The following is a 24,788-nucleotide window of genomic DNA, read 5'->3' as shown; positions in this document are numbered from 1 at the left end:
AGATGGTGATCCGTGGCATGTCTGCTGAAAGGGCACAATGCTGGTGCACGCACAAATGTTTCGGAGCGCAACGTTAATCGTACAATGCTGAACGCGGAGCTCCGCAGAAAACCACCCCTACGGTTCACATGTTGGCCCAACGACATCGTGGATTACGAATGAAGTGGGTACGGGACCACTGGGATTCGACCGCCGATCAATGGAAACATCGGATCCCTGATACGCTGAATCAGTGATGTATGTCGTTCCAAAAAAGGACAAACAAGGTATTAAGGGGGGGGGGGGGGGGCATAATATTGTCACGTACCTCTATGAAGTGTCCGCGTGATGTGGAGGCATTCCTATCGCCAACACGATCCCAAAATGTGTCGCCAGTAGGACATGTGTGGGGCCACTTCTGACGTTAACTCCGTCTCAGTGTCAATATCCGGCCACAAGTTTCGCAACCGAAGTGGTGCTTGTGTCAAGACCAGAGTGGGTTCAATGTTATACTGACAAATGGGGTCACACTGCCAAGAACTTGGCACGTTACTACGCGTCTGAAGAAATCCAAGGGCAGCCAATGTGTTCACTAGCGTTCTTGATTAAATGAGTGGTAACCATAGAGCAGCTCCTGTGTCTTCAACAGACAGATGGTCTGCATAGGATTTCTTTTCCTTATATTTTTAATCAGTGCCGTCTCCTGTGAGAAAATGAAACTCTTTCTTTTAAATACTCCGGTATATATTGCGAACGGTAAAGGCGACCATTGGGGTAGTTTTACGCCTGATTATTTATCTCCATCGACTAACATGCATTGAGTTCTGTCAACTAAGCAGTCCTGAATCCAATAACAAAGCCACACCAATACTGTGTAAGATCGTATTTTTATTTAGTTGGTGGCAGTATGCAATTGTACTGCATGCTTTTCTGAAGTCTACGTCAAAGGCATCAACGTGGACGACGTTGTCTTTGCAAGGTACAGGAAACAGAGTGTGGGTTCCTTCGAGGAACGAATCATGGATTGATTGAGTAGATTTATGGAAACCACATAACCTCTAAATCGTACTGCCTGATATGCGTTTGAAGAGGTAGTAGAGCGAGCGGAAGTATTTGGGTACGTCGCCCACTTGCCGAATGTATCGCGTTCCAGTTCCTCGAGAAGAGAGCGGCAGTGGTCAGTTTATCGGTTGCTAACCAGTCATTCACTGCGACAGACAGAAGTAGGTCACATATCTGTGACACTGGCGAGAGCGTCGATGAGTTTCCGTGTAAAACATCCCCTTCATGCTCTGTAACGTACACAAAGTATTATAAACAATAATAATGAGACTCGCTAAGAATAACTCTCTCGGAGACGAAAGAAGGAGCAACAGCACCTTTCCGGTAGTGCCCGCACACACGCCTCTCTCTTGTAGTTTCACCGTCTTTCCGGAGTCTCTCTCTCGCAGCCTCTCATCTCTCTATCGCTCAGTTTTCTTTGTCTCTCTCTCCCAGTCTCCCTATCTGCCTTCCTCCCTCTCTATTTCTGTCTTGCTCCACATCTGTCTCACCTTTCCACTCTGTCGATCGGCGCTTCTCTCTCTCTCTCTCTCTCTTTCTATTTCATTTCACTCCTCTCTCCCCTTCTCCCTCTCTCTCTGTTTTTACCCCCGCCGTCCCTACGCCACCCCGCCGCCTCTACGCCACCCCGCCGCGGCGCGCCGCACCGCACGCCGACTGCAGGCGGGGGTGGGAGGGGGAGGGGAGGTGAGATGGGGGCGGGAGAGCGGAGAGGCGTCAGAGCGCGGGGCAGGGAGGGGAGGGGCGGATATGACAATCAATGCTCTGACGTCAGCGGCGGCGCCGGCCAATGGCAGGCGGCTCCCATTGAGTGCGAGCGCCGCTATTCAGTGCCGCGCCGCGCGGCCGCTCCGCGCCTGGCGGTTAGTCCGTCCCGCGGCACGCGTCGCGCTAGGCGTGAGCCGCGCACCGCTGCGCCTCCCGTGGCCTCTGCCCGCCGCGCGCTCTGTTGCCGCCGACGCGCACTCTCAACCGCAACAACAGCCTCACCTGTGCCTCGGCGTCGCCGCACGCGGCTCAGACGACGGCGGTGAGTACTGTCGGTATCTTCCGATGCACGCCTATTTGTTTACACCACAGCTATTCTACTTCTCTTTTAGTCGTCTGATTCTTCTTCAGATTCATTTCTATGACTTTTAACACTCTTTAAATCAGCAATTTGTTTGTTAAAGATGGCTTTAAGGGTAGAAAGAGACAAATTTGTCCCGTGGTTCATGCTCGAGGGGAAGTTATCGAAATTTTTAGCAAAATGTTATGTCAAACAGAAGAAAAACGGGCATTTCTCCTTAAGATCTTACCTTTACAGTGGAAAAACTACTGTCAAATTAATTCTAGAGTGTTCGAAATTTGCAGCATTATTGTTTGCGTGTTTATTATGAAATAGCTTGGCAGAAGAGAGGAAAGGGGGGATGGTTCTATGTATAATCTATTTATCTATTTCGATTTCATAATCCCACTTTCCTGTCAGACAGATTACTTGTACCACCTCTTAATCACCTGCTTCTTTATCACAGAATGGCTGAGTAAGTTACACAGGAGTAACAACTTTCTTACGTACATATATTATGATATAAACCATAAAATTTCGTATCAGTCACAAAGTTTTCACTTCATCCATTTCAACAGGTAAACATTCATGACCATGTGCTATTTCTTGATAGACATCATATAATTTGGTATCAGTCACAAAGCTTTCACTTCATCCATTTCGACAGGTAAATATTCATCATCATGTGCTATTTCTTGGAGCAATATGTGAGGTGGCCATGAGGTTATTCTGAAGCCGAAAATGGAGTACTACTCTCACTGTACCTCAATCAAGCAATGTTGTAATGTACTGGGTCGCAAATATTTTCTTGCGAAAAATGTAATCACAGCATTGTGTGTTTGATGTGCAATGAGATGCATATGAAATATGCAACTTCAGAATGCAGCTGACATACTGCTCATCTAGACATTGTAAGTCGCGGCAACAAATCGCCGCTGCTTCCTACTTGAAACAGTGTGATGATAAGAATGGATTACGTAAAAACTTCGAGACTGGACGCAGAATTGTATGTTTTTCCGCTTCAGTCAACAGCTGCAGAGCTCATAACATAAACCGTAATGAGTAAAATCGTTATTGCACAATTTATGGTGTAGAAGAAAATTACCAAAATAGTTATCCAGCTGCAATACCCAACTAAAGGACAATACACCTGTACTTTATTCTTATATCTGGAATGGGAAAATTCCTGTCAGATGAGTTCCATAACTTTCGAAATTGTTTCTACACGTGTTTATCAAGAAATGGCTTGCATGTAGTGTGAGAGGAGGAGGCGAGGGAAGGGGGGTGGCAGTTGGAAGTCGGCTCGCTTCACTATTGTAACTCTTCGAGTTTTAAAGTGATCAATCGAAACTTATTTTCACACTGTTGTACCTCACTGATCACAAACAGATGCCTGTAGTACTTCTGTCGCTTTCAATCGGAAAAGGCTTCGGTTTACCACGTTTCGAGAATGACTTGCGAGTTTATAATTTTTTCCCCTTGAATGAATAATGCAATTCTTAAATAATGCAATTCTTAAATATTTCTTTTCTAACTTTTTATAATACTGTAACTATTGTATAAAAACAAAATTAGTTGGTGGGCGGTGGAGGAGGGCATGTTGCTTCAGTGTTCGTGGTTGTGCAAGTGCTGTTTAAGAGGTTATTGAAGTCTGCATCATAGTATGTGAGAATCTTTAAGAATAGGTAGTACTGGCCGAAAGCACCACATCTGTAAAGGAAGTCAGCTGAATTTCGTTCAGACAGCAGCAACAGTTGTACATTAGCTCTGCTGCGTCTTCCGTTTTTAATGGAATGGGTGCACGTTTTCCATGTGGCCATAGTGGCACAATGGGGAGACAGAACTTGGACAGTTATTACAGTGTTCTGCTTGAGTTTTTTGTGAAGTTTGTTAATGTCGGTGGTTTTTGTTATCTTAGTTGCTTGTACAAACATGTTACGTGTAAGATAATAGTATACAAAAACATTACTACGATTGGCGTTTCGTATAGTTTTAATTATTTGATATACTAATAATGATCTAACTTACAGGGTTTTCCTATTGTCTTAAACAATCTCATTGCGTTCTATTGCTTCTTACTGCACTGCACATATTATAAGTGTGGTCAATGCATTCGCCTTTATGTCTTCCTAATTCCTCCCCATGAAAGCTTACTTTCTCATGCATTCTAAATAATTAATAGCAGCTGTACATTTACGTTACAGGGATCAGTGGGCTAAATTTGCAGATTTTAGTGAAACAGCAGAGCTTCCATACTATTTACATAATTTCCGAAGCGTGCAGTATTCGATTTGCATGTGTCAGTTTCTGAAGGTCAGGTATTACCTGTCGTTAGGAACAGGGAACACTATGGTCGTCCCCTACCGTACTTTACTCTGTCAGTCTCCACCAGCAAGTTGTCGCACTTTTTGACACAGGTAATTTCACATGTCAACAGAATATGCTATGCTTGTTTTAATAGAAAGAACTCCAAGGAGTGCAGTTTTGAAGCACGTTTTATTAGTTAAATGCTGTAGTTTCGCGCTCTGCGTGTTCCGAAAGAGTATGAAAATCGCATAAAATATTGTCATTTTAGTTGTTAACTTGTGCCATGAAGTGAGACGATGACTGAGGCGCCAGTGTTTACATCTAATTCAGATCTCTCCTGTTACTCATCGATTGACTGCTGTTACATGTGACACCAACAGACCAAAAGGAGTGAAATACTTTGTTAAAGAAGAAATTTTCCGTACACAGACATATACACAGACACAGACACATACACATACACACACACACACACACACACACACACACACACACACACACACACACACACACACACGAGCACTTTGTTCATAATACTACAGTGCGTGGTCTAAAGCGAGTTATCGTATTAGGTACCGTCTCCTGCTTTAACAGTTGCACAAAAGTTTGGCTCTACACCGATGGTGGGATCCTCCTCATTCATATAACAGCCTTAAGATATCATGTCGTCATGAGTGAAGTGCATGTAGCCACCACCAGACAAAAAGGAGACGTAAGAAACAAGTCTTTCCTTCTCCAGTAATTATTATCTGACACCTCTTAAAGAGGTAACAGGTACTTGTAAACGAAGTACGTAACAGAAGATGTTTCTGTTAGCTGCTAGTCCACAGAAAAGCAACTTGTGTATGTTATAAATTATTTCGATATGAAGCCATTTAAATATGGGAGCTGCTAAATAGTTGTAATTCTAATAAAGACAATACCATAACATAAAACGTGCAAGCATGAATGCTGCTTTCCGTGGTACAAACATTATGAAGATTTTTTGTAACATTTCAGTTTGTTCTGACTCCTCTTTGGTTAGGATACTGCATATCTTCAAAGAGGTATCCTGATCACTGGCGAAGAAAAGATTTGTGGAATATAAAGGGTTAACTCAATTTACTGAACAGGTGAATGTGAGTATACGTGAAAGTTATCCTGCTGCCAAACTCATTAGGATGTTTCTCATAACAACTATTGTACCTACGAACTGGGCTATTTTGAAGCATATAGCACTGAAATATCGTTAAAGTAAACATTGCAGCGCTTCTACTAATCACTTCAGTGAGACCATCGAGAGCAACGAAAGCCTACCTGGCAATAACAACTAAATAATGTTAGGAAATGTGACTCGCAACAATAAATACAGCGACGATGCATCTCTAACGCGGGTTGTAAATCACATTTCTTTTCAGATGGTTAAGTCGTTAAAGTCGACAAGACAAATAAGTTTTACACTTGAAAATAAATATAGCAACAAATGCAAAAAACAATAATTGCAAGAAACACTGGTATTTAGAGACGTTATCCTTGCTACTTAACGAACCATTTACAACTTAACAGTTGCTTTTTTGGAAATTTTACTGTGATCATTCACATCATACGTACATGTATATGTAAATTACAATCTCATATCATAGCCACGGATACTTTTTCGGAGGGACTTGGGGATTTAAACCACCTTCTTTTTTTACTGTCTGTGATCCATTGTTCGCATTGTTCCGGTGGACATCACCATTATCATACGACACTGCAGAGCTGGCGACGCAGTCCTTTCGCTAACGACAACAAACAAGCCTTGACTGCTTCATTGGACAATAATCCTGCCTGTTTTTGAGCTTTGTCTGCGACTCTTGCAAGTATCTCCTATCCTCATCCATTACGATGGCAATTACGCACGCTGTAAGGTCCTGCGGTAGTAAGGCAACAGGACTGGATGTAAGGTGCACTCAGCCGGCAGCAGTAGTCTTAGCGTCGTAGCCAGAGGTGAAGCAGTGTCCGCCAGAGGTGGTGGCGCTGGCGTCTGCCACAGGCGCTGGTTGCTAGGCAACGTAGCCAGGCAGCGATGCCGCCGGCTGCGGAACGAGGACGCCAGCTCCGGCGAAATTCTGCTGGGAACTACATACGTTGGAAAGACGGTTATCTAAAACGCTGTAGACGTCAGACTTCGATTTTTGTTTTCATTTCGACGAAGGTGATGGAGACATTTGAAATTTCTAATCATTAATTAAGTGTGAATTTTTACCTCATCGATACGAAACGAAAAATGAGGAACAGACTATTCCCTAATCAGTTCACAAAACAATAACTGAAAAAGCCACCATAATAATAAACCTCAATCAGTTTGAACACCGATTATTGTATGTATTGTATTTATGCACAAAATATTTACGGAAACTGGGCGATTGTTTTCGAACTATCTAGACACATCTTCACAAAACAAATAGACTGCATGCACGTTGTTTTCGCTCGTCGTACTGCATATCAGCAAATGAGCGGAAAGAAGGTGCTACCAGCATCAAATGACAGTTTTTAAAGTGAAATTTTAAGGTCTAAGTAATTTGAATCGTGTTACTATCTTTTTAAAAATAACATAAAATTATACTACTGAATATGTTTTAAAATTTATCAGAATATGAGGTATCTGAACCTTCAGTTTGCATAACCGATTTAGCGGAAAGTAGATAATTTCTTAGAAAAGTTCTTAAAGGTCTTTGAAATTAAGATTAAAGTGATAGCTTGGTTTGGCAAAACTCCATCCCGAAACAGACATGATTTTAGAACCTGTATTACCCCCTAGTCGTTTAGGCCGCCAACTTGACCTACGAAATAAATATAAAATTATTAGGGCAAAACAATACAAAACAGTAAGATTTTACTGAAAAACGGAATAAAATTCTTTCAACTCATAGCTCTGTGAGCGTTTCTTCGTGAGAGGGGATAAGATTCGAGTGCAGAACATGAGACACAAAAAAGGAGGTAAAAAGAACAGAAATGTAGAATAATTAAACACGCCAAATGCTGGTAACAATACTTACACTAAATAGTTCTTGCCAAATTGAGATTAACGTACGAGATGAAACATAGAATATCGTCAGGAAGAACTAAGAAGGGACATACAAACTATCTTTGCTGAGGAAAAGCTCCAAGGTCACTCCATTTCAGAAAAGGAAGAAAACATACAGTTCTAATTCAGTTGTAAATCGACTATGATCTGAGACATTTAAAGAAAAAGTTAGCATGAATTTTCTCATCATTTCTTAAGATGATACCATATAATTGGTTCATAGATCACTCTCGGAATAATCGGAGTTTTCCGGTTGGTGGAGCTCGTTTCCTGTAACGCAGCAAATGCTCAAATAAAGTGAAATATGCCAACATACACTACTGCCCATTAAAATTGCTACACCAAGAAGATGACGTGCTACAGACGCGAAATTTAACCTACAGGAAGAAGATGCTGTGATATGCAAATCATTAGCTTTTCAGAGCATTCACACAAGATTGGCGCCGGTGGCGCACCTACAACGTGCTGACATGAGGAAAGTTTCCAACCGATTTCTCATACACAAACAGCAGTTGACCGGCGTTGCCTGATAAAACGTTGTTGTGATGCCTCGTGTAAGGAGGAGAAATGCGTACCATCACGTTTCCGACTTTGATAAAGGTCGTTTTGTAGTCTATCGCGATTGCGGTTTATCGTATCACGACATTGGTGCTCGCGTTGGTCGAGTTTCAATGACTGTTAGCAGAATATGGAATCGGTATGTTCAGGAGGGTAATACGGAACGCCGTGCTGGATCCCAATGGCCTCGTATCACTAGCAGTCGAGATGACAGGCATCTTATGCGCAATGGCTGTAACGGATCGTGCAGCCACGTCTCGATCCCTGAGTCAACAGATGGAGACGTTTGCAAGACAACGACCGTCTGCACGAACAGTTCGACGACGTTTGGAGCAGCATGGACTACCAGCTCGGAGACCGTGGCTGCGGTTACCCTTGACGCTGCATCACAGACAGCAGCGCCTGCGATGGTGTACTCAACGACGAACCTGGGTGCACGAATGGCAAAACGTCATTTTCTCGGATGAATCCAGGTTTTGTTTACAGCATCACGATGGTCGCATCCGTGTTTGGCGACATCGCGGTGAACGCACATTGGAAGCGTGTATTTGTCATCGCCATACTGGCGTATCACCCGGCGTGATGGGATGGGGTGCCATTGGGTACACGTCTCGGTCACCTCTTGTTCACATTGACGGCAGTTTGAACAAGGGACGTTACATTTCAGATGTATTACGACCCGTGGCTCTACCCTTCATTCGATCGGTGCGAAACCCTACATTTCAGTAGGATAATGCACGGCCGCATGTTGCAGGTCCTGTACGGGCCTTTCTCGACACAGAAAATCTTCGACTGCTGCCCTGGCCAGCACATTTTCCAGATGTCTCACCAATTGAAAGCGTCTGATCAATGGTGGCCGAGCAACTGGCTCGTCCCAATATGCCAGTCACTACTCTTGATGAACTGTGGTATCGTGTTGAAGCTACATGGGCAACTGTACCTGTACACGCACATCCAAGTTCTGTTTGAATCAATGCCCAAGCGTATCAAGGCTGTTATTACGGCCAGAGGTGGTTGTTCTGGGTACTGTTTTCTCAGGATCTATGCACCCAAATTGCGTGAAAACGCAATCACATGTCAGTTATAGTATAATATATTTGTCCAATGAATACCCGTTTATGACCTGCATTTCTTCTTGGTGTAGCAATTTTAATGGCCAGTAGTGTATCTTTCACATTCTAATGTTGCCGTTTAACCGAACCGTTTAGCTAACATACGAAGTTCCCCTAATTGTTGTAGCCCCCTGTGTGTTTTTTTCATGTGCGAAGAGTGAACTATTTTTGAAATAATTTGTATTTTCGAACTGAAGAGTTTTCAGAATAGTCTTTAGAGAAATGAGATCATTTATTACGCAGTACTGCTTAAATGAAGACATGTTTGCAACGACGTTGTCATTTTAGGTATTTTTATTTGGTATGGTGATGATTCACTGAAGTGACATAAGACGTGGGTTAGGAGTGTGACAGATGGCGGTAGCATCGCATATGCAGTGTATAAAAGGGCAGTGCATTGGCGGAGCTAACATTTGTGCTCGAGTGATACTCGTGAAAATGTTCCCGAAGTGATTATGGCCGCACGACGGGATTAACAGACTGTGGACGCGGAATGATAGTTGGAGCTAGATGTACGAGACGTTCCATTTCGGAAGTCGTTTGGGAATTCAATATTCCGAGATCCATAGCGTCAATGAGTGTGCCGAGGATACCAAATTTCAGGCTTTACCTCACACCGTGGACAACCCAGTGGCCGACGGCCTTCACTTAACGACCGAGAGCAGCGGAGTTTGCGTGGAATTGTGAGTGCTAACAGGCAAACAGCACTCCGTGACACAGCCACAGAAATCAATATGGGACCTACGACGACAGCATCCGTTAGGATAGTGGGATGAAATTTGTCGTTAACGGGCTGTGACAGGAGATGGCCGACGCGAGTGCCTTTGCTAATATCACAACGTCGTTTGCTGCGCCTCTGCTGGACTCGTGACCATGTCGGTTGGGACTTATACGGCTGTAAAACCGTGGCCCGGTCAGATGAGTCCCGATTCCAGTTGGTAAGAGCTGATGGTAGGGTTAGAGTGTGACGCAGACCGCACGAAGCCATGGACCCGAGTTATCAACAAGGCACTCTAGAAGCTGATGGTGCTCCATAATGGTGTTGACTCTGTTCACGTAGAATAAGCTGCGTCGTTTGGGCAAACGGAATCTATCATTGACCAGAAATGATGACGTGCAGCTATTTGGAGACAATTTGTAGTCACTCATTTACTTCATGTTCCCTAACACGATGGAATTTTTGTGACTGTCAATGTGCCACTTCACCTGTCCACAGCTGCTCCAGACTGCTCTGAAGGACATTCTGGACGATTTAAGCGAAGTATTTGGCCTCTAATGAACATTTATGGGAGATAATCCAGAGGTCAGTTCGCGCTCAAAATCCCGTACCGGCAACACTTCCGCAATTGTGGGTGGCTATAGGGGCAGCATGCTCAATATTTGTGGGAGGGACATCGAACGATTTGTTGAGTCCATTTCACGTCGAGTTGTGGCAACTCCGACACGATATTAGGAGTCGAAACAAAGCCCCGGTGGTAGACAACATTCCATCAGAACTACTGACGGCCTTTGGAGGGTCAGTCCTGACAAAACTCTACCATCTGGTGAGCAAGATGTATGAGACAGGCGAAATACCCTCAGCCTTCAAGAAGAATATAATAATTCCAATTCCAAAGAAAGCAGGTGGAGACAGATGTGAAAATTACCGAACTGTCAGTTTAATAAGTCACAGCTGCAAAATACTAACACGAATTCTTTACAGACGAATGGAAGAACTGGTAGAAGCCGTCCTCGGTGAAGGTCAGTTTGGGTTCCGTCGAAATGTTAAAACACGTGAGGCAATACTGATCCTACGACTTATCTTAGAAGAAAGGTTAAGGAAAGGCAAACCTACGTTTCTAGCATTTGTAGATTTAGAGAAACCTTTTGACAATGTTGACTGGAATACTCTCTTTCAAATTCTGAAGGTGGCAGGGGTAAAATACAGCGAGCGAAAGGCTATTTACAATTTGTACAGAAACCAGATGACAGTTATAAGAGTCTAGGGACATGAAAGGGAAGCAGTGATTGGGAAAGGAGTGAGACAGGGTTGTAGCCTCTCCCCGATGTTATTCAATCTGTATTGAGCAAGCAGTAAAGGAAACAAAAGAAAAATTCGGAGTAGGTATTAAAATCCATGGAGAAGAAATAAAAACTTTGTGTTTCGCCGATAACATTGTAATTCTGTCAGAGACAGCAAAGGACCTGGAAGAGTAGTTGAACGGAATGGACAGTGGCTTGAAAGGAGGATATAAGATGAACATCAACAAAAGCAAAACGAGAATAATGAAAGGTAGTCGAATTAAGTCGGGTGATGCTGAAGGAATTAGATTAGGAAGTGAGACACTTAAAGTAGTAAAGTAGTTTTGCTACTTGGGGAGCAAAATAACTGATGATGGTCGAAGTAGAGAGGATATAAAATGTAGACTAGCAATGGCAAGGAAAGCGTTTCTGAAGAAGAAAAATATGTTAACATCAAGTATAGATTAAAGTGTCAGGAAGTCGTTTCTGAAAGTATTTGTATGGAGTGTAGCCATGTATAGAAGTGAAACATGGACGATAAATAGTTCAGACAAGAAGAGAATAGAAGCTTTCAAAATGTGGTGCTACAGAAGAATGCTGAAGATTAGATGGGTAGATCACGTACCTAATGAGGAGGTATTGAATAGAATTGGGGAGAAGTTTTTGGCACAACTTGACAAGAAGAAGGGACAGGTTGGTAGGATATGTTCTGAGGCATCAAGGGATCACAAATTTATCATTGGAGGGCAACGTGGAGGGTAAAAGTCGTAGAGGGAGAGCAAGAGATGAATACACTAAGCAGATTCAGAAAGATGTAGGCTGCAGTACGTACTGGGAGATGAAGAAGCTTGCACAGGATAGAGCAGCATGGAGAGCTACATCAAACCAGTCTCAGGACTGAAGACCACTACAACAAGAACAAGAACAACAACATTAGGAGATATCCCATGACTTTTGTCATTTCAGTTTACCGACTACCGTTGAGACAAATGACCACTTACATGACAATGTTTGTCGGTAATAATGAGACTGAAACTGACCAATATCAAATAACAGCCTTATATAAAGTTATGGCCTCGTCGGAAACATTTATTCATTTAACGAGTATTTGGTGGATGTGGATTCAGTTATATGGAAAACAATTGAAACAATATCGTTTTTCTCAACTTCCTGATTTTCTCCACCAAATTTGTGTTTCTCCACATGGGCATGAATATATTTTCTTTCGACCTATCGCTTCATGCCCTAGACGTGTTGTAAGTACCTACTGTTAAAACTAAGAAAGAGAGTCCACATTTGTAGCAAATACTGAGCGCACACCAGCATTAATTCGGTTGCGTCGCAGCCCTTGATCGTTACTGGTACAAAGTAATCGCTACTACTTCCGAAACATTGCTAATTTTTACGTTCGTCTATTAGACGCCTATTTTTTTGCAAGACTGACCAAATAATCTCTTACGAAAAGGAAACCTCAAAATTTAAATTGTTTTCTCTTATTTAGGCTGTGTTAGTGGAGGTGTGGAAGAATACATAGTTTCTATTAAGTTACTTTATACCAGGACTGCTGAGATTTTATGAAGGATTGTTTATTCACTCTCGGCTGGTGAATTCAATACACACATGTTCTGGACACACAAGCAGTTTTGTGAACTATAACTAACATCTCTCTTTACGAAACTTAACAATTCCGCTGGCTCAAATATCTGGAAGATGTTAACTGTTTTGTGCAATCTAGATTTCTGTATTCAAACACAATGGATTAGTGATAAGCGCAAGCTGTTTGGAAAAATTAGAAGACTGTTCCTATGTTTTGTACATATTCCTGTGATTCTATCACTGGTACCCGATTGTTGTTATTTATTACCCTAGATACTTAAATAGGAGCTCTCTTCAGTTGTTTCGTAATTAGTATTTATGGTCATACCACTGTCACTGTCGACATTTTGTTTCTTAAATCATTACAAATTTTCACAGTAAATTTGTTGACCTGTGATTTCAACGATACCATGAAACACTTCTGCCTGTAACCTAGCACTTCCTGCGTCGTCTCTTGGTGTCGCCATTCAATCAACAAATGCTATAAAGGTGATTTTGAATCTCTACCTTCTTAATGTTGTCTAATTCTCCACCTACAGTCTTAACTTGCTCCTAAATTCTTGGATCACTTCCCGAAGGATTATATTAAGTATCAGTGGTTTCCAATACGAAAGAATAAGACAGCGACCATTAACTGAAACAGCGACACCGGCGTTCCTTCCCATATATTAGCTTTAAAAATTGTTATAATGTTCATATTATTTTTGATATTATTATTATGCCATCTACTACTATCATTTTATGTGTTTGATAATGCTATTTGTAATTCAATAGTTCCTTCTGTATTGAGAGTAGGTACAACAGACTGAACGAAAATTAAACACGGATTTTTTGACGGTCTCTCTGACTTTGCTTTAATTATGGGAGCTGGAAATATCGATCCCCTTCACAGAATCGCTGTAACGAATCGTTCAGCGGTAGTGAACGTAGCAAGTTGTTTCGAATAATTTTGGCACACGAGCTCTTCACGTCTTCTGAATTAAAATTATGAATAACAATCGTGTAACGCCAAAAGTACAAATCTTAGGTAGTAGGTTTAATTGCTGCGGAACATTTCTTTTCTCGGTTTCTTTGTGACTTTGAAACTGTTCTCATGTTGTTAGGCAAATCATGTGTAGTCCAAGACAATCTGATTGACAGAAAGGAGAAACATAAATCCCAAAAGTACGACATGTACATATAAGTAATACAGCTTCGTGAAACGCAGCAAACTGCTGTAAAGCATTGTATGGAATTTCAAATGGGTGGACCACAAGCAGGCAAGTCAACTTACACTAATAAAATATATTTATCACTCATATTTTTCATATCTCTTGGGAGTTTATTGAAAATAGAGACAGCAGAACAGTGGACACTCCTCTTTTCAACGACTGAAGACGTTTTATCTAGCTGCAATAGTTTTTCTGTCTAGTGTAAACTGAGTAAATTCAGCAGTGCGTTGTTATTCACTACCAATTATAACTACCACCACCCCCGAACAACGCTCCTACATATTCAAGGATCAACTGATAAGCTGTACCTTTTGTTCCGTAATACCTCAAATTGTAGCACGATTTACCAAGATCCAAAACATGTAATGTTTTCCTGATTAAAAGAAGGTATTTCATGCTCCAACGTATCATTTAGCGTTATCGTTGTCTCAGAGATTAACGAATATTTTGAATTACCTCCTTATGGTCCATTCTGGAGCCAAACTGCAGATGTATAAGAATTGTGCCGTGAGATAGTTCACTTCTCTTTTATAACTGTTGCTGTTGTCTTCAGTCCGCAGACTGGTTTGATACGGCGCTCTACGTTAGACTGCCATGTGCAAGATTCTTCATATCTACAAAACCACTGCTACTTACATCCTTTCTTATCGTATTTATCCCTTGGTCGCCTCCTTCAATTTTTCCCCTCCTCCCCCAAGCGCCACAGTTACCTTCATTACCAAATCAGCCATTCGTTGATGCCTTAGTATGTATTCTGCCAAACTATTCCTTCCTTAGGCAAGTTGTACCAGGCAGCTTTTTTCTATCCATTCGATGTAGTACCCTTTCATCAGTTATTAGATCTGCCGACCTCATCTTCAACGTTCTCTTATAAAACCACATTTCAAAAGCTGCTATTATCCAAGCTTCACTTCCAGACAAGTTCATACGCCAGGAAATAACTCCAGAAAAGGCTTTCTAAAGTTTAAATTTGTATTAGGCGCTAATGAATTTCTCGTTCCCAAAAATCTTTTCTAGCCGTTGCCAGTACGCAGTCTGTATCTACTTTACTCGGACATCGTGAGTTATTTTGCTGCATTTCTCACGAAGCCAAAATGATGTTCTCCTAGACTTCTACTAGTTCTTCCACTAATTTGTAAATAATTAGTTTTAAGACTTTGCTTTCAGTACTGATTAAGTTGACGGTTCGGTACTATACCTGTATGCACCTATTCGCTTATTACTGGCTCTCTAAAAACATTTGGAAATTCTCGTACTAAGATACTTGATATATATATCTCCGCGATCTCTTCTTCTCCTTTAGTGAAATGGTGTTACCGACGTCTATTTCAATACATCTAAATACAGCTCTAAAGATGGAGCAGTAGTCTTCATGACACCGATGTTTGTCTGTGTTCTTCTTGCGTATTTACTGTATATGAATGTGACATAATTGTGTGACAACAATGCCTTGTAAAAGTTCTGGATGGCTACCTGACTTTGGATGTGAGTTCCCAGCTATTAAAAGGAAGTAGTTGTCTAAATATTTCGACCACTGACGTTTCCGATTTCGCATAGTGCATATGTTACATACTGATCACACTATTTGAACTCTGCTACTTCCTTTACTGCAGACTTATTAACACACTACAACCATGAATTTGTCCTGATATCTCCTTATTGACGATATTAAGGCTAGTGATGAAGACCTGAAAACTCATTTTTCACAGTTGTGACTAGTTGCGATGACAGCTATCGTATACGTCAGGATTGTAAGCACTTGTGACCAATTCTTGCTCAACTTGTCAGCTGGACGTAATAGTAATCGCTTTAAAAATTTAGATTTCATTGGAGTATTTAAGTTTCAACCATATAAATCTCAACATTCTTTGTAACACCAGTGCGTCAACAACAGATATGGCAACGAAATAAGAAAATAGATGAACTCGTATGAGACATTTGAACCTGCGTCAGTATACGGAACAAGAAAACGTTCATGATTTACAAGCGATCCATCAGGACTAATGAAAGCAGGAAAGAAAATTTGTATCTAAATATTAATATTATGGAAGCATTACAAGATTGTCTCCGCATCATTTGGCAATGATTAGGAAGTACACAATGAATCCATCTATTATTTTGTATCGTGATACTTAATAACGCCTGTATGACATGTAACGACGTGAAAACTGTCCATAAAGTTTTCCACTTTTAGCCTTGTGTTTGTGGTGACACTAGAATAAGTCTAGGCCTTTTCATTTAACTTGTTAAATACAGGGTATTTCAGAATAATGTATTCACGTTTTGAAACTGACACTCTTTAAATAAAGCAGATAGAAATTAATTTTTTGGGTAATGATTCAGGAGTCAATGGAAAATTTAACAGCGCTTCCATTTTTTTGCAGGGTGGAAATGAACATGACGTTATCATTTGAAGAACGGAAGTGGGTGCTAAAGTGTTACTGGAAAAACAGAACGTGAGTGAGTTTCAAAGGTGTTGGAGAGTTGAATTTGAAGCACCACCACATTCACAGTTAATAATTACAAATATATGAGTGAAGCCTGAAGTCGGTGGAAGAAGAGACATATTGGAGGGAAGAGACGTTCAACAGACTACGAAAGTGTTGATACCAGAATTCAGGCGTACACACAGTCGCCGAAAGAAATCTGAGGCAATGCTCTCGGGACACTCAACAAAATCACTGTTGACAGAATTGTGTGGGCTTAGAGATCGGAGCCTTATATTTCGAAACTTCTCCATACTCTGAACGAGGATGAACCCGATAGCCGAAATGAATTTCTTGAGTGGTTCATCAACATATGTGAAGAAGATGAACGTTTCCAAATTGGCCAAGTGAAATGACCTTAAAATTTAATGAATTATGAATTACCGTAATTGCGTGTTCGGGGCTAAGTAAACTCCACTCGTAACTGAAGAATGAGATTGGAGTATTAATTTACCTGGAGTGTCAGTCTGGTGTGATCTGTCGTGCAGAGTGTTACTCGGGCCGTACTTCTTTGAAGACACTGTCGCAGGTGACTCGTACCTAGAAACGCTGCACAATATGGCTCCAGGTCTTAACGTTATATTTGACAATGACGAATATTACCTCCAACAGAATGGGGCGCTACCTTACTTTCAGCTTGATGAGAGGGAATTCCAGAGTCGCACATTTCCTTCGACATGGATTGGACTAAGAGGAAGGGCTGCGCAGTATCCAGCTCGGTCACACAATTTAAGCCCTTTATAGTTTATCTCTAGGGCATTGTCAAGGAAACAGCGTACGAAGCAAAATCACAAACACAGGATGATCTAAGAGAGGAAATTGCCCAAGCCTGCAATGCTATTTCATTGGAAACAATACAACCGGTTTGTCACTGCTCTAAGTACCTGCTGACGATGCATTGCGCTGAAGGTCGTCATTTGGAGCATGTATCATTTTAAGTTACAACTAAACGTAAATCAAATAGGGGTAATGCAGGAGTAGGCTTAATAATGAATAAAAAAATAGGAGTGCGGGTAAGCTACTACAAACAGCATAGTGAACCCATTATTGTGGCCAAGATAGACACGAAGCCCACGACTACTACAGTAGTACAAGTTTATATGCCAACTACCTCTGTAGATGATGAAGAAATTGATGAAATGTATGGTGAGATAAAAGAAATTATTCAGGTAGTGAAGGGAGACGAAAATTTAATAGTCATGGGTGACTGGAATTCGACAGTAGTAAAAGGAAGAGAAGGAAACGTAGTAGGTGAATATGGATTGGGGCTAAGAAATGAAAGAGGAAGCCGCCTGGTATAATTTTGCACAGAGCATAACTTAATTATAGCTAACACTTGGTTCAAGAATCATGAAAGAAGGTTGTATACATGGAAGAACCCTGGAGATACTAGAAGGTTTCAGATAGATTATATAATGGTAAGACAGAGATTTAGGAACCAGATTGTAAGTTGTAAGACATTTCCAGGGGCAGATGTGGACTCTGACCACAATCTATTGCTTATGAACTGTAGATTAAAACTGAAGAAGTAGCAGAAAGGTGGGAATTTAAAGAGATGGGACTTGCATAAACTGACAGAACCAGAGGTTGTAGAGAGTTTCAGGGAGTGCATTATGGAACGATTAACAAGAATTGGGGAAATAAATACAGAAGTAGAAGATTGGGTAGCTTTGAGAGATGAAGTAGTGAAGGCAGCAGAGGATCAAGTAGGTAAAAAGACGAGGGCTAATAGAAATCCTTGGGTAACAGAAGATATACTGAATTTAATTGATGAAAGGAGAAAATACAAAAATGCAGTAAATGAAGCAGGCAAAAAGGAATACAAACGTCTCAAAAATGACATCGACAGGAAGTGCAAAATGGCTAAGCAGGGATGGCTAGAGGACAAATGTAAGGCTGTAGAGGAGTACATCACTAGCGGTAAGATAGATATCGCCTACAGGAAAATTAAAGAGACCTTTGGAGAAAAGAGAACCGCTTGCATGAATATCAAGAGCTCAGATGGAAACCCAGTTCTAAGCAAAGAAGGGAAAGCAGAAAGGTTGAAGGGGTATATAGAGGGTCTATACAGGGGCGAGGTCCTTGAGGACAATATTATGGAAATGGAAGAGAATGTAGATGAAGATGAAATGGGAGATACGATACTGCGTGAAGAGTTTGACAAAGCACTGAAAGACCTAAGTCGAAACAAGGCCCCGGGAGTAAACAACATTCCATTAGAACTACTGACAGCCTTGGGAGAGCCAATCCTGACAAAACTCTACCATCTCGTGGGCAAGACTTCAAGAAGAATATAATAATTCCTATCCCAAAGAAAGCGGGTGTTGACAGATGTGAAAATTACCGAACTGTCAGTTTAATAAGTCACAGCTGCAAAATACTAACACGAATTCTTTACAGACGAATGGAAAAACTGGTAGAAGCCGACCTTTGGGAAGATCAGCTTGGATTCCGTAGAAATGTTGGAACACATGAGGCAATACTGACCCTACGACATATCTTAGAAGAGAGATTAAGGAAAGGCAAACCTACGTTTCTAGCATTTGTAGACTTAAGAGAAAGCTTTTGACAATGTTGACTGGAATACTCTCTTTCAAATTCTGAAGGTGGCAGGGGTAAAATACAGGGAGCGAAAGGTTATTTACAATTTGTACAGAAACCAGATGGCAGTTATAAGAGTCGAGAGACATGAAAGGGAGGCAGTGGTTTGGAAGGGAGAGAGACAGGATTGTAGCCTCTCCCCGATGCTATTCAATCTGTATATTGAGCAAGGAGTAAAGGAAACACAGGAAAAGTTCGGAGTAGGTATTAAAATCCATGGAGAAGAAATAAAAACTTTGAGGTTCGCTGATGACATTGTAATTCTGTCAGAGACAGCAAGGGAAGAGCAGTTGAACGGAATGGACAGTGTCTTGAAAGGAGGGTATAAGATGAACATCAACAAAAGGAAAACGAGGATAGTGGAATGTAGTCGAATTAAGTCGGGTGATGCTGAGGGAATTAGATTAGGAAATGAGACACTTAAAGTAGTAAAGGAGTTTTGCTATTTGGGGAGCAAAATAAGTGATGATGGTCGAAGTAGAGAGGATATCAAATGTAGACTGGCTATGGCAAGGAAAGCGTTTCTGAAGAAGAGAAATTTGTTAATATCGAGTATTTATTTAAGTGTCAGGAAGTCGTTTCCTGAAAGTATTTGTATGGAGTGTAGCCATGTATGGAAGTGAAACATGGACGATAAATGGTTTGGACAAGAAGAGAATAGAAGCTTTCGAAATGTGGTGCTACAGAAGAATGCTGAAGATTAGATGGGTAGATCACATACCTAATGAGGAGGTATTGAATAGAATTGGGGAGAAGAGAAGTTTTTGGCACAACTTGACTAGAAGAAGGGATCGGTTGGTAGGACATGTTCTGATGCATCAAGGGATCACCAATTTAGTACTGGAGGTCAGCGTGAAAGGTAAAAATCGTAGAGGGAGACCAAGAGATGAATACACTAAGCAGATTCAGAACGATGTAGGCTGCAGTAGGTACTGGGAAATGAAGAAGCTTGCACAGGATAGAGTAGCATGGAGAGCTGCATCAGACCAGTCTCAGGACTGAAGACCAGAACAGCAAACGTATACCACACCAAAAACGTTTCTATCTTCTTTAACTAAAGAGATATTCGGTTTAAAAAATCATTTACGTGATTCTGGGACACCCAATATTTAATCTGTGTTCAACCTCGACAAGTACCTTGTCATTTGATTAAACTAACTTCTTTACTTTCTTCGCTGGCGTTCAAAGAAACCTTCTTTACATTAATGCTTGAAATTTTCTTTCCATGATTAGTTGCATACAACTCTGCTGTGAGCAGCATAATGATATTCTAAAACTGGTTATAGTTCCTGTTCATTTGTAATGTGTCTCCCCTACAGAAAACTAGGAATGCAGCTGTTTATTATGTTTTTAGTCATTACATTTAGTTATTATTTTCAGTCAACATTCTAAACTCTGAGAGCAACAACTGTGAATTCGACTTTACCCGGACATTTATGTATCAGGTAAAGTGTTTTCCAGAACCTTCAACATCGCAGCGCGTCAGTAATCGTTGGTTAATATATTAAAAAACTAAAAACCCGCCTCGATTGAGAAAAAAGCACCTAGTGTTAAGTGTTAACCCAGGTTTCTGAAGAAGGTGTAGTTATCTACGCCGAAACCTGGGTTAAGACTTAACACTAGATGCTTTTTTCGCAATCGAGGCGGGTTTTTAGTTTTTTTAATATATTAAAAGTGTTTTCCACTGCCGCTTAGTTGATGACTCGTAGTGAATTTGTCACTGTAATAACAGGAAGTAAAATTTTGTACATCTCTGTAACAGTTCAGTGGTCTTCATTGTCCCCTCATGTTTTTCGACTGTCATCACGGTGGAGAAAGTAAAAACCCAATAATGTGTTCTACGGTGAGTTACTGAACTACAGAAACCTCCAGATGTACACGCACTTCATTGGCAGTAACTTAGACGTCCAGAGTTCTATCTGCGTAGTGTAGGTCATGCGATGTCCCATAAGAAAGCCAATAATAAAACTCTGTGTCGCAAATGGTGTTTCTTAGCTGTAATTTCTCTTATTGGATCTCCATGTGGACACCCTTGAGATGCTCGGACATAAGTTTTATTTTTCACTGATAGACCAAGTTTAAAAATGCTCAAAAATCGAGAACTGCGAGGAATATTTCCATCAAATGAAGAATAAAGAATTTAAAAAGCCAGTAGTAGGGTCCAAAGATGCTATGTGATGACAATGGACCTTCAACATATACCTTCTTTTTTTACTGAAAACTTGTAACAGCTATATTCAGTTTTTTTCTATGAGTCATTGCTTACCTCGTATCTGTGTGCTTTTCCCCATGAAGGATGTAGCATGACTGACAATAAACATGTTTCATTCCTTTATGAATCAAAAGAATGCCATAAAACAGTAGTATGTAACATGTACGTGGCGCGATATAGGTAGTTGTCTGTCTACTGTACACGAATCAAATGAATTCATGCGCCATTCTATAAAATTCTCGAATCATGATCACGCCATTACCTTATATTGAAAAATGTCGGTATTTAGTTTATCAGAAGTGGATAATTTGATTTGTGTATAGCAAAAACACATTCCGGGGGATAATAAATTATAACTATTTAAGGAAGCTTCTCTCCTAGTTAATTATTTTCATAGTTAAGTGTTTGTTGAGAGACAATAATCAGAAAAATATTATGCAGTTTAACGGCCCCCAACAGCTCGTAACCAACGCCACGGGACGGGGCACCGATTTTAGGCCTAAACTCATTCCAGCCGCCACCTGGCCAGTGACTGTTCCTGCTGAGACCCGCTGCTAAAAAGACGTGAAGTGGAAATACTATGCTTACAAAACCGTGATAACATGCCTGGTTATTAGCTAACAGCTTATCTCTTATCTGTTTTTAATTGCCATCTTAAATATCACTGAATATAATATCTGTCAGAAAATGAGTAAATAATACATATTAGATGACTGGATAATAGGTCCCACTATTTACGAGTAAGTCATACTTCTGAATACCCAATTACTGGACTTAGATGAGCGACGGAGCTAAACCCAAAGAAACAAAGTGTTCAGCATCGAGGTCAAGACCATATGTTGTACCTGGAAAATTAAGATACCAAAATTCACACTAAATATTGAATTCAGCAATAATGCACCTCAGATGGCGATATGAATCGCTCCTAAGGAAGCATTTCTTGAAACTGAAAAATGAATGAGAAAACATAATGCATCAGCACGACAAAAATTGTAGCACAAAAACTGTGTATCATCTTCTTTCTTTACATCCAATGAATATTAATTTAAAGCACATACAATCGCTTGAGTTTTGTGAATTTACAATAACTTAGGTACCGGTCGCTTTCACTTTGAGGTATAAATATCAATTGCAAAATAACTTCTCCCTGAGGAGCAGTGGCAAAGAGCCTTGATACTCAAATAACGTGATTGACTCCCATATAATTATACTCCAGCACTAAACAGACTGGAATATTCAGTATACTTCTGTCGAAATGTAATTTCTTTATTTGTCTTTACTTAGATGAGAACTGGATTCCGTGGTAGATTTTGGAAAATGACAAGCAGCTCATAAAATTCTCACAAGTAGAATGGTCTTTCATTTTATTGCATATGGGAGATAACACAGTGAATAACGAATGGCAGTTGATAGTAATATACTCTGGATTAGAATTCGACTGGGGTCAGTAATGCGGCTAATGAGACACAATGGTAATGGGTCTTCAAACTCCACAAGTGTTACCTCTTCCTTTACAAAGGAAAAAATCTGACTACTTAAATTATTAGTCAGGGTCAACACAAATCAGTTTCGTAGCATTCTCACTAACTTACAGCTGAAAAGAATACCGAAGCGCGTATAGGGAAGTGATTCCCAAAAGAAAGGTTTTCACTGTGTGTTCCTCAGTGGGAGGTAATCCAACAATACTGCAGTGCTGCACTATCTCAACAGAGGGGAACCGAAAACACGAAAAGGACATAAAATTTTTTGTGGCAAAATTAATAATATCGGAAAAACGCAGGAGGAATTCAATTGCAGTACATGCCTTTGCTGTGATTGTAAGTGAAGAAACTTTGGACGAATTACGAAAAGAAGTGGTAAGTATGTACCTATTTCTATTGTCATTATTTCGTCTCTCTATCACAATGATTTCTTCGCCTCTGTTCGCTGTTTGCCATCCTAAAACCTGGACATATAAATATTGGTGTTCAAGCAGGTCTCGGAATAAGCTCACTTGAACAGTGATGAAATAAATCCTATAAGAGTGCAAACTGGTTTCGATATGAAGATGTTAAATATTGACATAACTGAATTATGAGTTATAGCTGGACTTATAAAGTTTTCTGACAAGCTTTAAGGTTATAAGCTGCTTTAAAAAAAGCCACTGATAGATACAGAATGATGTAATATTTTCTGCATTTTTCGTGTGTGTCAGTATCTGACAGCTTTAAGAAGAAGTTCTAACAATTCCTCCACCATCATGAACCCGATTTATATTTGTGCCTCTGCATATCAGTCATTTTCAGAAAGAAAGATGTGATCTGTTTCTTGATGGCATGTTGGTTACTATCGTGTTGTACGTGTTATTATGCTGAAGCGGGAAGTATGTTACGAAACTACTGGAATTTCTGCTTGTATTCTGAATGAGACCTAAATTTTGCTACATACAGCAAAGGAATAGAACAGTAAGTTTGAAGGAACACTCGGAACATCTTCAGCGCAGCGATGTACAGTGAAACATAAAAATACAAGTAGATTATGTTGTTATCATAAAACTGGAGCTATATAATTATATATAAATGGTGTTGCGCAGAACACGAAGAGAAAATGATTGTATCGTGTGAACTTGACAGAGGAATGCGTTGTTATTATTATTGCGTTCTTTATTTTTTCACAACGGAGATTACATTGTTTGATATTGTCAAGTCAGCTTCATGAAGCGTAGGCCTCGAAACTTAAGAGATTCTACAATGCTTTACTCTAGTCATTCTGCATAATACTGTACCGTATGGACTATCTCAACAAAAATATTCTGACACGTATTACCGGACATTGCCAACGACCTTGCCGCAGTGATAAAACCGGTTCCCGTCAGATCGCTGTCGGGCTTGGCTAGAACTTGGATGAGTGACCGTCCTGGTCTGCCAAGCGCTGTTGGCAAGTGGGGTCCACTCAGCCCGTGTTAGGCGAACTGAGGAACTACTTGACTGAGAAGTAGCTGCTCCGGTCACCAAAACTGACAACGGTAGGGAGTGCGGTGTGCTAACCACATGCCCCTCCACATCAGTATCCAGTGACGTCTACCAGTTGAAGATAACACAGTGGGCAGTCGGTACCGTTGGGAGTTCCGAGGCCTTTTTGCTCATTAACGTGGGGTGTGTTCACCCTTCGTCTTGAACGCTCCTCGGGACAATGAGGTGTTTGAATGTCTGTGGTGGAATGGAAGACCAGAAACCACAGGAGGTAGTGATTTTGTATGGAGAGAGGTAGGCCTTCTAACTCATCTCAAAGGTGGTCCATTGGGTTCAGGGCGGGATTCATAGCAGTCAAATCCATTTCAGCAATGAGACTGTCCACAATCCACTGCCTCGCGGATGCTGCTTTATGACACGGATCACAGCAATGCTGGTACAGCCATCGTCTCCAAACCGTCATTTGCTTTAGGCAAAACATAACGATATAAAATATGCTCACAGCCTTCCGTATTTAGCCTTTTCTTAAGCGGAATAAGGTGATCATATCCTAACCACGAAAACCACCCTCGTACTCTATCACCACATCCTCCATCCTTCCCTGGTGGTACTAGA

At 40.9% G+C, this 24,788-nt stretch overlaps 1 long non-coding RNA gene across 1 annotated transcript in view; it reads left to right on the top strand.

Moving 5' to 3' along the window:
* Positions 1-1,985: 1,985 nt before the first annotated feature.
* The window catches only part of LOC126252981 (uncharacterized), a 129,134-nt gene continuing 106,331 nt past the window's right edge, over positions 1,986-24,788 (top strand). Inside the window, exon 1 of the long non-coding RNA XR_007545877.1 lies at positions 1,986-2,071. This is a non-coding gene — a long non-coding RNA (uncharacterized LOC126252981). The remainder of the gene's footprint in view (positions 2,072-24,788) is intronic.

This window comes from Schistocerca nitens, chromosome 4 (assembly GCF_023898315.1).
Source record: "Schistocerca nitens isolate TAMUIC-IGC-003100 chromosome 4, iqSchNite1.1, whole genome shotgun sequence".
NCBI lineage: Eukaryota > Metazoa > Arthropoda > Insecta > Orthoptera > Acrididae > Schistocerca > Schistocerca nitens.
Note: the sequence above shows the minus strand (reverse complement) of the source record. Positions and strands in the feature narration are given on the sequence as shown.